We start from the raw sequence: 12,663 nt of genomic DNA on the forward strand, positions 1-12,663 counted from the left end.
TTAGGGATGATGAAATAAACAAGAAACGTTTTAATTAACGATGATGAAATAAAAAATAAACATGAATAATTTTAAAAGAAACAATTATTGAAAGTACAATTTTCAAATTTGAATGTTTTAGTGGTTGGTGGTTCAGTTGATGTTATATTGGACGTGTGCGTAAAAGAAGTGAACTCGTTGATGTACATGGTGTATCCCTCAACTTATTCAGGATTTCCGAATGGTGCTCTTCATATATGACCAGTGATCTTTACTAATTGTTGTTCTTGAATGCCAATGCGAGTCATATTTGAAAGTGCTGTACATCGACTGGAGTGGTTTGTAATTTTATGTTTTTTGACGTCCAGACTAGTGCAGTTTGAAATGTTGGCAAACAAAGAAACAAATGCTAGGGACGCGATAAAATTAAACAAATGCTAGGAACGCGATAAAATTAAACAAATGGTAGGGACGCGATAAAATTGTGCGATAAGCAGCCATGATTGGTTGAAATACGTCCTTTCGTACCGTTTTATCGATTTTATTGGTACGTAGTAAAAGTGTAATAGTCAGACTAAAAACAATTGGAGAGAGCATGTTTAAATATTAAGATCGTAACTTTAAATTAATAAGATAATAAGCTACTATAGGCACTTCAAAGAAGTACAGACTTACCAAGAATTCTTGGTCATATTTCAAAGTGCTGTACATCGACTGGAGTGGTTTGTAAGTTTATGTTTTTTGACGTCCAGACTAGTGCAGTTTGAAATGTTGGCAAACAAAGAAACAAATGCTAGGGACGCGATAAAATTAAACAAATGCTAGGTACGTAGTAAAAGTGTAATAGTCAGACTAAAAACAATTGGAGAGAGCATGTTTAAATATTAAGATCGTAACTTTAAATTAATAAGATAATAAGCTACTATAGGCACTTCAAAGAAGTAGCCTACAGACTTACCAAGAATTCTGTCATTATCATTAAGCGATGGGTTAAATATATATTTCATTATGTCCTAGATTGCGGACAATTTCTTTCAGTCCACAGATTTTAGTGACAGTCTCGAGTAAACAAATGGAGTTAAACAGAGACAGACATTATACATTTGTAATAGTTATAGCTATGTAAACAGGACCGCTTTATTCATAAATTAATTAACAGATTCATTAATATTCGTATTGAGGTCAGCAAATTGAATTGAATTACAGGGGATTATATTCCGCATGAATGTATAACTACATGCAGCATAAAATATGTTAAATTATGCATGAAATTCTCAGAAGGTACACAAATGTATTGACTATGCACATCCCATATACACTTTAGAGTTAGTTTCCCTGTTTATTTCACTAGAACCATTAATTCATTTTCATCTCTTCTGACACACGAAAGCAGGGTAGTCGCTTTTACACTCAAAACTAAAATATTTAAATGCTATAAAGTTAATTAATTTTCTCTATACTTTGTATCACGAAATATGTGGCCCATATTTCTTACAAGGGACCTGAGTAATGTAATTTCTATTTTCAGATTCCTGAAAAAAAAAAAAAATTACATAAATAACACGTACTTCCTTGTTGCAATTCCATGCAGTAATCAATCTTAATTAACATGAAATCAGTTCGTAGAAATAAATGGCCTATGGATATCACACGCTTTAAAATAAATAGTCCGGTACCAGTTTATATTAATAACTACTAGGCCTACTATTTTCTTTTAGTAACAATAAACGCCTATTTATTTTACTCATGTTAGAGAGTGTTCTAATATTATGTTAATATTATAAGTATTTAATGATTGTAACAAAGGAATTTAACATGTAAAATTAATTACATTGTTCCTCTAAAGGTTATTATATTTGTTTTGATTTTGAAATGTTAAGTTATTCACTTGAGATATTGTTAATTCATGTATAGCTAGTTGTAAATTATCTTCCAAGCTTGCAATTAAAATTTCATCGTTAGCAAACGGCAATCTGACAAATTCTTTCCTTTTATTTTAAAATGTGTTTTCAGCGTTTTTTGTCATGGTACAACAACATCATTAATATATGTTAAATAAGGTAGGTGAAGATGGACATTTCTGTCGTATTCCTAAATTAATATCTACAAAATTATTACTTTGTTCATTTCTCTCGTTTTAATTTTGAATTCATACACATACTTTGTACTATCCTTATAAGATGCTCAGGAAGACCACTTTTAATCATTATTTTCCATAGCAGGTTTCTTTTTAGTTTGTCAAATGCTTTTACGTAATCAATTAAAGCTATTAGAGTTGGTAAATTATACTCTCGTCTTTTTTCGATAAGTTGTGTTACCGTGAAAATGCAGTCACTGCAGGAACGCCCTTTTCTAAATCCATTTTGTGAATCAATATAGTTTCTGAGATTGAAACAATTCTTCGTGTTATGATATTTGTATAGATCTTGTATCCTGAATTTAAGAAATTAATAATCTCTATAACTCTATCTCCTTTTCTAAAGATTGGACATATCAACGCAATATTCCATTCTTCCGGTAAGTTCCCTCTGTTTCTGTTCTATATTTAGGTTACCAGTTCCTGGACTTCTTTGTTTTTTAAAATCTTTAAAGCTTCTTTTATTATTATTTTTTATTATTGGATTACGACGCTGTATCAACATCTAGGTTATTTAGCGTCTGAATGAAATGAAGGTGATAATGCCGGTGAAATGAGTCCGGGGTCCAGCACCGAAAATTACCCAGCATTTGCTCTTATTGGGTTCAGGGAAAACCTCGGAAAAACCTCAACCAGGTAACTTGCCCCGACCAGGATTCGAACCCGGGCCACCTGGTTTCGCGGAGAGACGCGCTGGCCGTTACTCCACAGGTGTGGACTTAAAGGGTCGATTGCAGAAACAATATTTAGACAATGTTTAAGGTTAAACAACGCCTAAGTATGGCTGCCACGTTGCGAAGACGATGTTTAATAGTACACGATGTCTAAAACCGATGTTTAGCAGTCGATGTTTAAACACCGTCTAGAACACTGTTTAACCTCAATCTCACACAAGCAACGAGTGTATCAGTGTAAATTCAATGGAGCACGTTAATTATATTGGTTGTTGAGACGGTTACGGAGATATTTATTTCTACTTCGACGGCCTCCTCTACGTCGCAATCTTTTGCTTGATCATAGTAATCCTTTTGAGACATATAGAGAAGCAAAATTTAAAGCAAGCTTTCGCTTTCTGTTATTTTCCTCCACGCCGCCTTCTTCTTCTCCAAAGTTTCACTGTTGCAGGACTTATTTTCTACAACATCGTAATTTCTTACAATGTCCGACAACACGGTCTTTTCTTCCTTTGAAAAGTTCGAAACACGTTTCGCCATTATGCCTGTTGTGAATGTTGTGAATCAGCTGATTTCCATTTGGCGCCCGCGTTAATGAAACGTTTCCATTGGCTCCGCCATTGTTGATCGGCAAAGAATCTAAATGCAAGATACTCCATACTTCTCCTTCCCAGCTAAAACCGTAACTAAAACGGTATCTTACTAAACACCGGCTGAACATTGTTTACGCAACGGAAATTCGTACGTAATTTAGACGTTGTTTAGTTAAACAGTGTCTAAGACTTAAAATCGGTCATCGTTTCTGCAATCGGCCCAAAGTTTCTTTTAGTTCATCCATACTTATTGGGTCTACACATTCATTTACATTTGTTGTATTACCTGATTTATCTGGAATAGAAATCATCTGAAGAAAAATGTTTTAAAAATTAAGAAGTATACGTAGATTATTTATAGTTAACTCAATTTAGCCGTTTAGAGAGAAAAGTGGCATAACTGTCAAGTCAGGTGTTTACAGTATTAGTAAGAAATGGCGTAGTGTCGAGAGCACCAATTTTAACACGTTTCCAGTGTACGCGCCTTACATTTTGCCGACTATGTTTTATTTAATTCATAAGAAATAGAATAATTTCTAGACTACTTAGAAGCTATGATTGTCGATTTGTAGGATATAAACGTCTTATGTCTCTTTTCAATAAAATGAACTGTGTCGCATTTGATAAATACCAAGTATTGTGATGGACCTGTAATACAGGGATTGAGGAGGTCAGCGCAACAGTGGTCTAAGCCACTTTCTTAAATGTAGAAAAAGCAAGCCAAAGTTATATGTAGATATAAGTGATATTTGTTTTAGGAGAAAAATTACATGCTTTCTAATAAGTTATATAATGGTGGATAGGTCTATTCTACTTCGTAGGAAGATAGTTCATGTCAAAATTAACAGAAAGCTCAATATTTAATTTTTCGCATTGAGGAGTGTTAGACCACTGTTGCGCTGACCCCCTCAATTGTACTATGCATCCTTCTTGCAAAGGGTGAAGATCATGTTGTGTACTCAGGATAAATCGGATAAATTATTAAAATCTTAACGTGAATTAATATTTCATGCAAAAGGCGAAACCGTACGTCCATATTTCATCAGCATCACTATTTCAAAATCTATCCAAGCATCATAATCTGTATACTCGGTCACAACACGACACTCTATTGTCAGTCTCTCTCCATAGAACTTCCGCGTATTCTTCGTCTTTTACAATAGACACTATCTGTTCTTGGAATTCATTACCTGCAGTTGTTGGGGGCTGCCCGACCTTAAACGCTTTCAAGTCAAACGTGAAACCAGGGAATTACAAGTATGGACACTTGGCGTGGGCACCTTTGATGTAGCAGAACTGATTTCAATGACCTTCAAATCAGATTGAGCGTGAGATTCTGCTTTACCCTAGAGTTGGCGCTGACATCACACCAACTAGCAGTCGACACAGCGGAATATAACAGACATACAATTAATACATCTAGGTACATTATGTACTCAAATAAAATAAATTGGACCGATGAAATCATAAATGCGTCATTTTCTGTAATATCTAGACGCTATAGAGTTTCTTTATAATGAGAGTTCAGGTGCTGACCTCATCAACAATTAAAATATTATGTAATGATTTGATAGCGCTGAAAGTGGAAAAACAAAAATCCTATTAGAAGTAAAACCACATACCTATTACATTGTATACATATATTAAATGAATTTGATAGATAATTTTATAATATATTGTATTACTATTTAATAATATAATTTATTACAGACTATATAAAACAAAAAATTATTATTACAACTAGTTTATCACTGAGAAATAAGGAAAAGCTGTTAACTTGAATTTATTTGAAGCAAAGCGTTACTGGATTATGCAGCAAGGAAGACGATGTTTGGATCCTGTGTCTCAACTCTTATATTCAATTATCGAGGAACTCTTAGCGCGTGCTCGATTACACTAACCTCTAGCGCTTGAAAGTGGTACTAAACGCCGGCGCACAGAAAAACAAAACAGGAAAATTCGTTCAGTGTTCATTCTATAAAATCCCTATTCGCTGGTGAAATATCGTATTTTACATCGCACAATATCCCAGGGTATATAACACAATTCACAATTTTATTGTAAGTAGTTTATAAAGTAATGATGTAATTTAATTTGTCATCTAGTTTAAGTGAATACTTAAATTCGATAATCATCTTGCTTATGCATATTTTTTTTTGTTTAAATTTTGTTTTAGATATACTTATAACCAGGCTTCGAGACTTTGGACCCGATACAATAAGTTTACTGTGCATGCACTATAGGTTGTTGACTCGCTGCAGGTAGATAGAGATGTGTTGAGGTAACAACGTTGTTATTTAGAGTAGAGTACGGTAGTATGAGGAAACACACATATCGATCGTCTGGTTCAAAAATGCGACAACTCAAAAAAACAAGTTTTGAGATATCTTCAGTTGAAAGTTTCAAATAAATCACTTAGAAAGGAACAGACTTCTAGTTCATAACCACGACAATCAGAAATGAGTCAGTATTCAGGGCGAGTATATCACAATCTTCCAGTTCATTATTAATAGATTTTGAAATGTACTAATAATGAATTAATAAAGTCCATAGTTATAATTACTTCTAAAGCAGTTTATTTAGTTTTCTTTCTTTTAGTTTGTAAATATGACTTATCTCAATACTGAATCGGAAAGAGCTCCGAAAGGGGCTTTCAGTAGTATAAATAACTAAAAAAATGGCAATTTTTGGGTTGTCGCACTTTTGAACTGGACGATCGATATGTACATTCTGAAAGTAAATATACATTACACAATGACAATGTCGAAATAATGTGAAAAGCATTTATTCTCCTGTCTTTTATAAGCATTTGTGTTTAAATATACACAGTGTTAATGGTGAAAATAAGCATGTACCGGTAGCAGTTTTAATTTTTTTCATTTATCCTATTGGTCGTCTTTAGGAAGTGCAGTTACAGTACCGAAATGCAATGTAGGCTACTACAAGATACATTCTCAGTGTCTCAAACGTAAATCTTTTTCGGTTATCTGCCAAAGTTTGTACTGTAGAAAGCTGCACTTTACGTCGCATGACGTGATAGGAGCAAAACGAAAAAACCTAACATCACTGCAGTCTCTAAGAGACAGTCCTTTATTCTCGATTGACTCTATGTCCACTAATTTGCTGTTTATGTTACACAATGTTCCATATCCGATATTTTTACATAAAATTGATTTCCACTTCTGTTTTACACGTTCAGTAACCGGTGTACTTGATGTCTCATTAATTCTCTGCATCATTTTCTAAATTAATTTGAGGGCTTCCGGCATCTCTTGCTCTGAATTTTCTAACCGTATAATAGTTTCAGACACAGTTTGTATGAAAACCAAATTATTCGTCAGAACCTTCATATCCAGAGAGTTTTCCTTTGCGTATTTGTTGGCATCCATTCTACAGTACCCCAACCCACTGTACGCTTTACCACTATACTCAGTACACAGTTATGCGGATTTCCCACTGAACTGCTCTATTGGGTCCGAAGTCTCGAAGCCTGCTTATAACTTCTATTGTATTAGCATTATATATTATGTATTTTCTTTTTATCCTCTGGTTAAGTGGAAGAGAAAGCATCACTGCCTTAACTCTGCCAGAATAAATAAAGCATTATTATTATATTTGTAACGCCTTAAGAGGATTTATTATGAATAACACGCAGGTTCAATAGCCTCGTCCCATGCTTTTCTGCCACCCAGCACGATTAGAATCTGGCAGCTTTACAAATTCCTTTATATAATTAGGTTCAGGGAGTAACAAGCTACTTATAAAATTAATCTACTGGGTTTAGACAAAGAACAAGTTTCTGCATTCCGTGTGGAACGCTTTGGCAACGTACATAGAAAGAAACAACAGAAATAAAACGAAGAAAGAGCAATAATTTTCGGGTTGTTTTACAAGTCCAGTGACTATTCTATTAATGCTTCTTCTCGAGATAAATTAACAATAAATTACATTTCTATTTTGGAGAAAATTATGTTGTGCAATTCTGGAACTTTAACTGTATTCACAAGACGGCATTCGCATTCTGTTGATTAGGCTATACGTATAATGAAATTGATACTAAAACTTTGTATTGTACTAGTAGACTGTATTTTAAATCTCTTCTGTATAGATTTCATCTAGACTGTGACTATAAATTAAGACTTTATAATAGTATTAAGTTTTTTGACTTGTTCCATATTGTAGCTGTGAAGCAATGTATGAATACCATGGAATGTTAATAAATACAATACAATACAATACAATACAACCGAATGTACAATAAATACAACTCTGTACATTAAACATCTATTTTCAGTCTTAATATTAGAGCCCATTTATGTAGCCCATAAAAGAAAACTTTTTTTATTTGGTTATTTTACGACGCTGTATTAACATATAGGTTATTTAGCGTCTGAATGATATGAAGATGATAATGCCGGTGAAATGAGTCCGGGGTCCAGCACCGAACGTTACCCAGCATTTGCTCATATTGGGTTGAGGGAAAACCCCGGAAAAAACCTCAACCAGGTAACTTGCCCAGACCGGGATTCGAACCCGGGCCACCTGGTTTCGCGGCCAGACGCGTCCACAGGTGTGGACAAGAAAACTTTTCATAGTTCATTTAATTTCATAGCCTAACTATTTCAGTTATAATTCTTTTCGTTATGGTCATTTATAGTTTCTGTTGTAGTAGCTACTGTTTGGGATCTGTGATGATTATGTTTGGATTCACAATGCATTATTGCTCATTGGTCGAGTACACTAATTTCGTTAGAATGCTTTGTTACATATCCATGGTTAACTAATAAGAATAAAAACCGATGCACCATCCACTTCATTTGGTCACGAAACCGCGGTTAGATGCAGCGTGTTTATTTTGACATTATTCCTCACCGAGCAATTCATCAGATGAATCAGGAAACAGTGGCATGTTGATTTTTCGAAGCGATATTATAAAATATTGTATAAATGGTTGCAATTTGTATTTATTCGTGTACATATAAACATACTTTTTATTTATAATTCCTTGAAATAAGTAGTATAGTTCATTTATTAAATGAATAGGTACTTCCTAATGTGCAACTGTAATTTCATACATGTAATGCATAGTGTAATATGTAACTAATCGGCGATGCATGCAATGGAGAGAGAAAAGAACTAGCCACCCTACCCCACTATCTTCTGACCTAGTTGCCTCATAAGAGTTACCTTGTTGGTATCACTTGTGAGGTTCAGACCTGTCCTTGGACAGTTGACTAAACAACAACATCGACAATATCTCCAACTACGATCACCAGTTGTCTCGTATCACATGCGAAAGCTCTATTTGCCATATATCTCGTACTATTCTATTTTTAATCGTGGGAAATTAAGTGCTGCCTTTCATATTTTCCTTCAATACTCGGGGCTCAGTGGATGAGAAAAAATATATAGAAGAAGATTATATACAGATATATAGATCTTATCGTAACGGCACGCACTATCGCTATCATGCATCTCCAGCGTTTCTTTATGTATTTATTGCTTGACCTATTTCAGCACGTGGTGTGGAATTTTCCATATTTAGTTTGACCTACATAATATGAACAAAACATGCGGTTGGTCTTCAGTACACAACCGGTCCTTAAGCTAAAAGAACAGAGGAAAAGCATTCAGATTTTGTTCTGCGATGAACGACTGGTAAAACCTGTGTAGGATTATCTCAATAAGAGTTTTTTATTGAGTACAAACTCAGTACTTTCATCTCCATCGCTCGAATTTGAATCTCATTACATGCATTTGACCAGTCGGTACACACAGAACATACGTAATACTTATATCTGCAAGTATAAAGTTTTTAAATTAAAAACCAGCAGCTTGATAATAGTCAATTTAAATATATTATGAGATATCACGAATAAAAAGAAGTAAACACCACCACCACCACCACCAGTCAATAGTCTTATTATAGCTAGAGCCCGAAAGTTCAGATATTTATTTCCGTTAAAATAGACACGCAAATACAGTAGGTCAGCGGTGGCAAAAATGTAATCGTGCGCCGAGCCACTGTATAACCTGCAACGTGCATAGCGCATATGGAGGAAGGCGGACACCCGAAGAGGAAGTGAAGCAACTGTCTGACTTATTAACGGATTTTCATTTTCCTTACGTGAAGCACTTAAATATAATTTTATATAGTACAAGGCTACAAACTAATGTTCAGTACGTGTAACGAAGTAAGAAATAAACAATAAATGAACAATATCACAACCTAAAATTAACTGTCTTCAGAATGTCTCTGCGACAAAGTTTCAAAATCAGGAATTATGTCACTTACTGCCAGTCGTAGTTGATCAGTCTTGATCTAAATTTGGTTTTTACTAATTAATTTTTCACAAACGTAAGTTGTAGCGAACAAGGCTTCAACAGAGCAAGCGAAAGAACGAAGCTTCGGATATTTATTTTTTGGCAAAGATTTGAAAGTTCAACATTTGTCAAGTTCTTACATCTAGCTTTCATTTGACATCACATAGTAAATCAGTGAGTTCAAATTGAAGAGCTAACCGCATTATTCGTACATCTGATGAAAAAGGGTCAACGTACAGAGATGATGATGATGATGATGATGATGATGATGATTATGATAACAGCAATAATACTTAACCTTTTAATGTTTCATCAGTAACATGTAGTATAATGCCGTTTTATGTTATACAACCGTTTTCCTCGTAACACTTGTGAACAAATCATACATTTAATATTCTCATCATAATGACAGCAAAAAAATGCGTCCTCCCATCCTACCTGGAACTTTCGTACAAGGTTTCGAGAGAGACATATGCCACTCGCAGGTCAGAGACAAATACAAATGGAACGGAGTTTGACTCCAGTGAGTGAGAGGGTGGGGGTTGGCGTAGGTTAGAAGCAAGCGAAATGAACAGCTATCACTGTGAGCCACAATGTCTCGCGAGTCACGTTCTCGCCACGGCTGCTGTAGGTACTTAATATTAAGGAAATTGGCAGTAAAATAATCAAAATAGGCATTTGAAAATTACGAAATTAGACAGTAAAATCCTCAAAGGAGTAATTTAAAGTTTATAAGTTACTTAATACATCTGTGAAGCATATTTTAGTTTGGTAATTAATTCCTAATTTTCTTGATTACGTGCCACAGCGAGAACTTTTGTCATAGGGAGAACCTCGGAAAAAAACTCAACCAAGGTAACTTGTCCCAAACAGAATCCTGGGTCCGCTCGAAAATGGTTTTGCATGGAATATAACTTGTCGGAAACACTTTTTAAAAAAACTTTTTCTATGTAATATGTTCATAAAAATCAATAATAAACGAGATATTTCTATTTATTTACTACAGGCTCCCTTATAACTCATCTTTTATAGGAAGTATTTTGAATGCCATATAGCCTAAAATCTAAATGGGAACTACCTTATTTTACATACCAATTTTCATAGAAATCGGTTCAGCCATTATCGAGTGAAGATGTAACAAACATACAGACATAAAACAAAAATTCCAGAAAATGAGATTTTCAGTCTCAGGATAGTTTTTTTTTTAACTATGGTTTATTTAACGACGCTCGCAACTGCAGAGGTTGTATCGGCGTCGCTGGTCTGCCAGAATTTTTTCCCGTAGGAGTACTTTTACATGCCAGTAAATCTACTGACATGAACCTGTCGTATTTCAGCACACTCAAGTGCCATCGACCTGGGGCGGGATCAAACCCGCAACCTCGAGCACAGAAGGCCAGCGCTATACCGATTACGCTACCGCGGCCGACTCAGGATAGTTCATTATACATGTGAGCACAAATTATTTTTGTAAAAAGGAATATTACCAGAAAATTTTTGTTTTGAAGATTTATTATTAATTAGTATAGAAGTATCACCATTTTCTGCAAAGAAGAGAATGAGATAAGTTGCTTTCCTAAATTGTGTTACATTCTATTTGTTTTAACTCTCTGACTATACCGAGAAAAATTTAAATTATGTTTTTTTAACGATGCTCGCAACTGCAGAGATTATATCAGCGTCGCCGGTGTGCCGGAATTTTGTCCCGCAGGAGTTCTTTTACATGCCACTAAATCTAGTGACATGAGCCTGTCGCATTTAAGCACACTTAAATGCCATCGACCTGGACCGGATCGAACCCGCAACTCGAGCACAAAAGTCCAGCGCTATACCAACTCTGCCACCCAGGGCGACATATCGAGAAATGTTTTGATTCAAGCATAGAAGTGTCCTGTACAAGTAGTAGTAGTAGTAGTATTTATTTATTTAGCTAACCTGGTAGAGATAAGGCCGTCAGGCCTTCTCTGCCCCTCTACCAGGAGATTCCAACTATAATATGAACAATAAAATTACAATTAGTATTAAATTTACAATTACAATTACAAATAAAATTACAATTAGTATTAAATTTACAATTACAATTACAATAAAAATCAAAGTACGAAAAGATTCCCTGACTAATTAAAGCTAGATAATTTATCATAGAAAAAAAAGAATATATTATATTTACTGAATTACAAATTAAACCTAGAATAACAAAATTGTATAGTGATGAAATTACTGGATATTAAAATATTTTGTGATAGATTAAGGAAACTATTTACAAGAAATCAATTACTGACCAAGTGCCTAGTAAGTTTGCGTTTGAATTCAATTTTATTTCGACAGTCCCTGATGCTAGCAGGTAGCGAATTCCAGAGTCTTGGCAGGGCTATTGTGAAAGAGGATGAGTATGAGGAGGTGCGATGGGATGATATTGTTAGTACTGTTTCATGACGAGAGCGTGTGTTCAGATTATGGTGGGAAGAAAGATAAGTGAAGCGAGACGATAGGTACGAAGGAATAGAAGAGTTGAAGATTTCGAAGAGAAAGAGAAGTGAATGTAAATTTCTTTTCTTAGCCAACCTATTGCTTCCAGGGATGTGGCAATATGAATCATATTTACGAACATTACTTACAAAACGTACACACGAATTATGAGCACGTTGAAGTTTCGTCTCTGTAGTTGATGTAAACAACACAACTTTTATAACACGCGCGTAGTTAACTTCTAGGTTCGGTGCCCGAACTTCCATCCCTACTGATGACATCGAATGGGATCATTAAGGGTTATAGGATTGGATGGGAAGCAGGACATGATTCTCTGCAATTGGTACTGTCCTGCATACTGGCATTGCCTGGAGAGGTTATAGAAACATCGACAAAGTCGGGATAGTCAGCCCTTTCGATCAAACTCCGGTCCCCCTGAATACAAGGCAGGCTGCTAACCATGAGACCGCCTTGTTCGATCGATAGT

The sequence above is a fragment of the Periplaneta americana genome, chromosome 12, assembly GCF_040183065.1.
Source record: "Periplaneta americana isolate PAMFEO1 chromosome 12, P.americana_PAMFEO1_priV1, whole genome shotgun sequence".
Lineage (NCBI taxonomy): Eukaryota > Metazoa > Arthropoda > Insecta > Blattodea > Blattidae > Periplaneta > Periplaneta americana.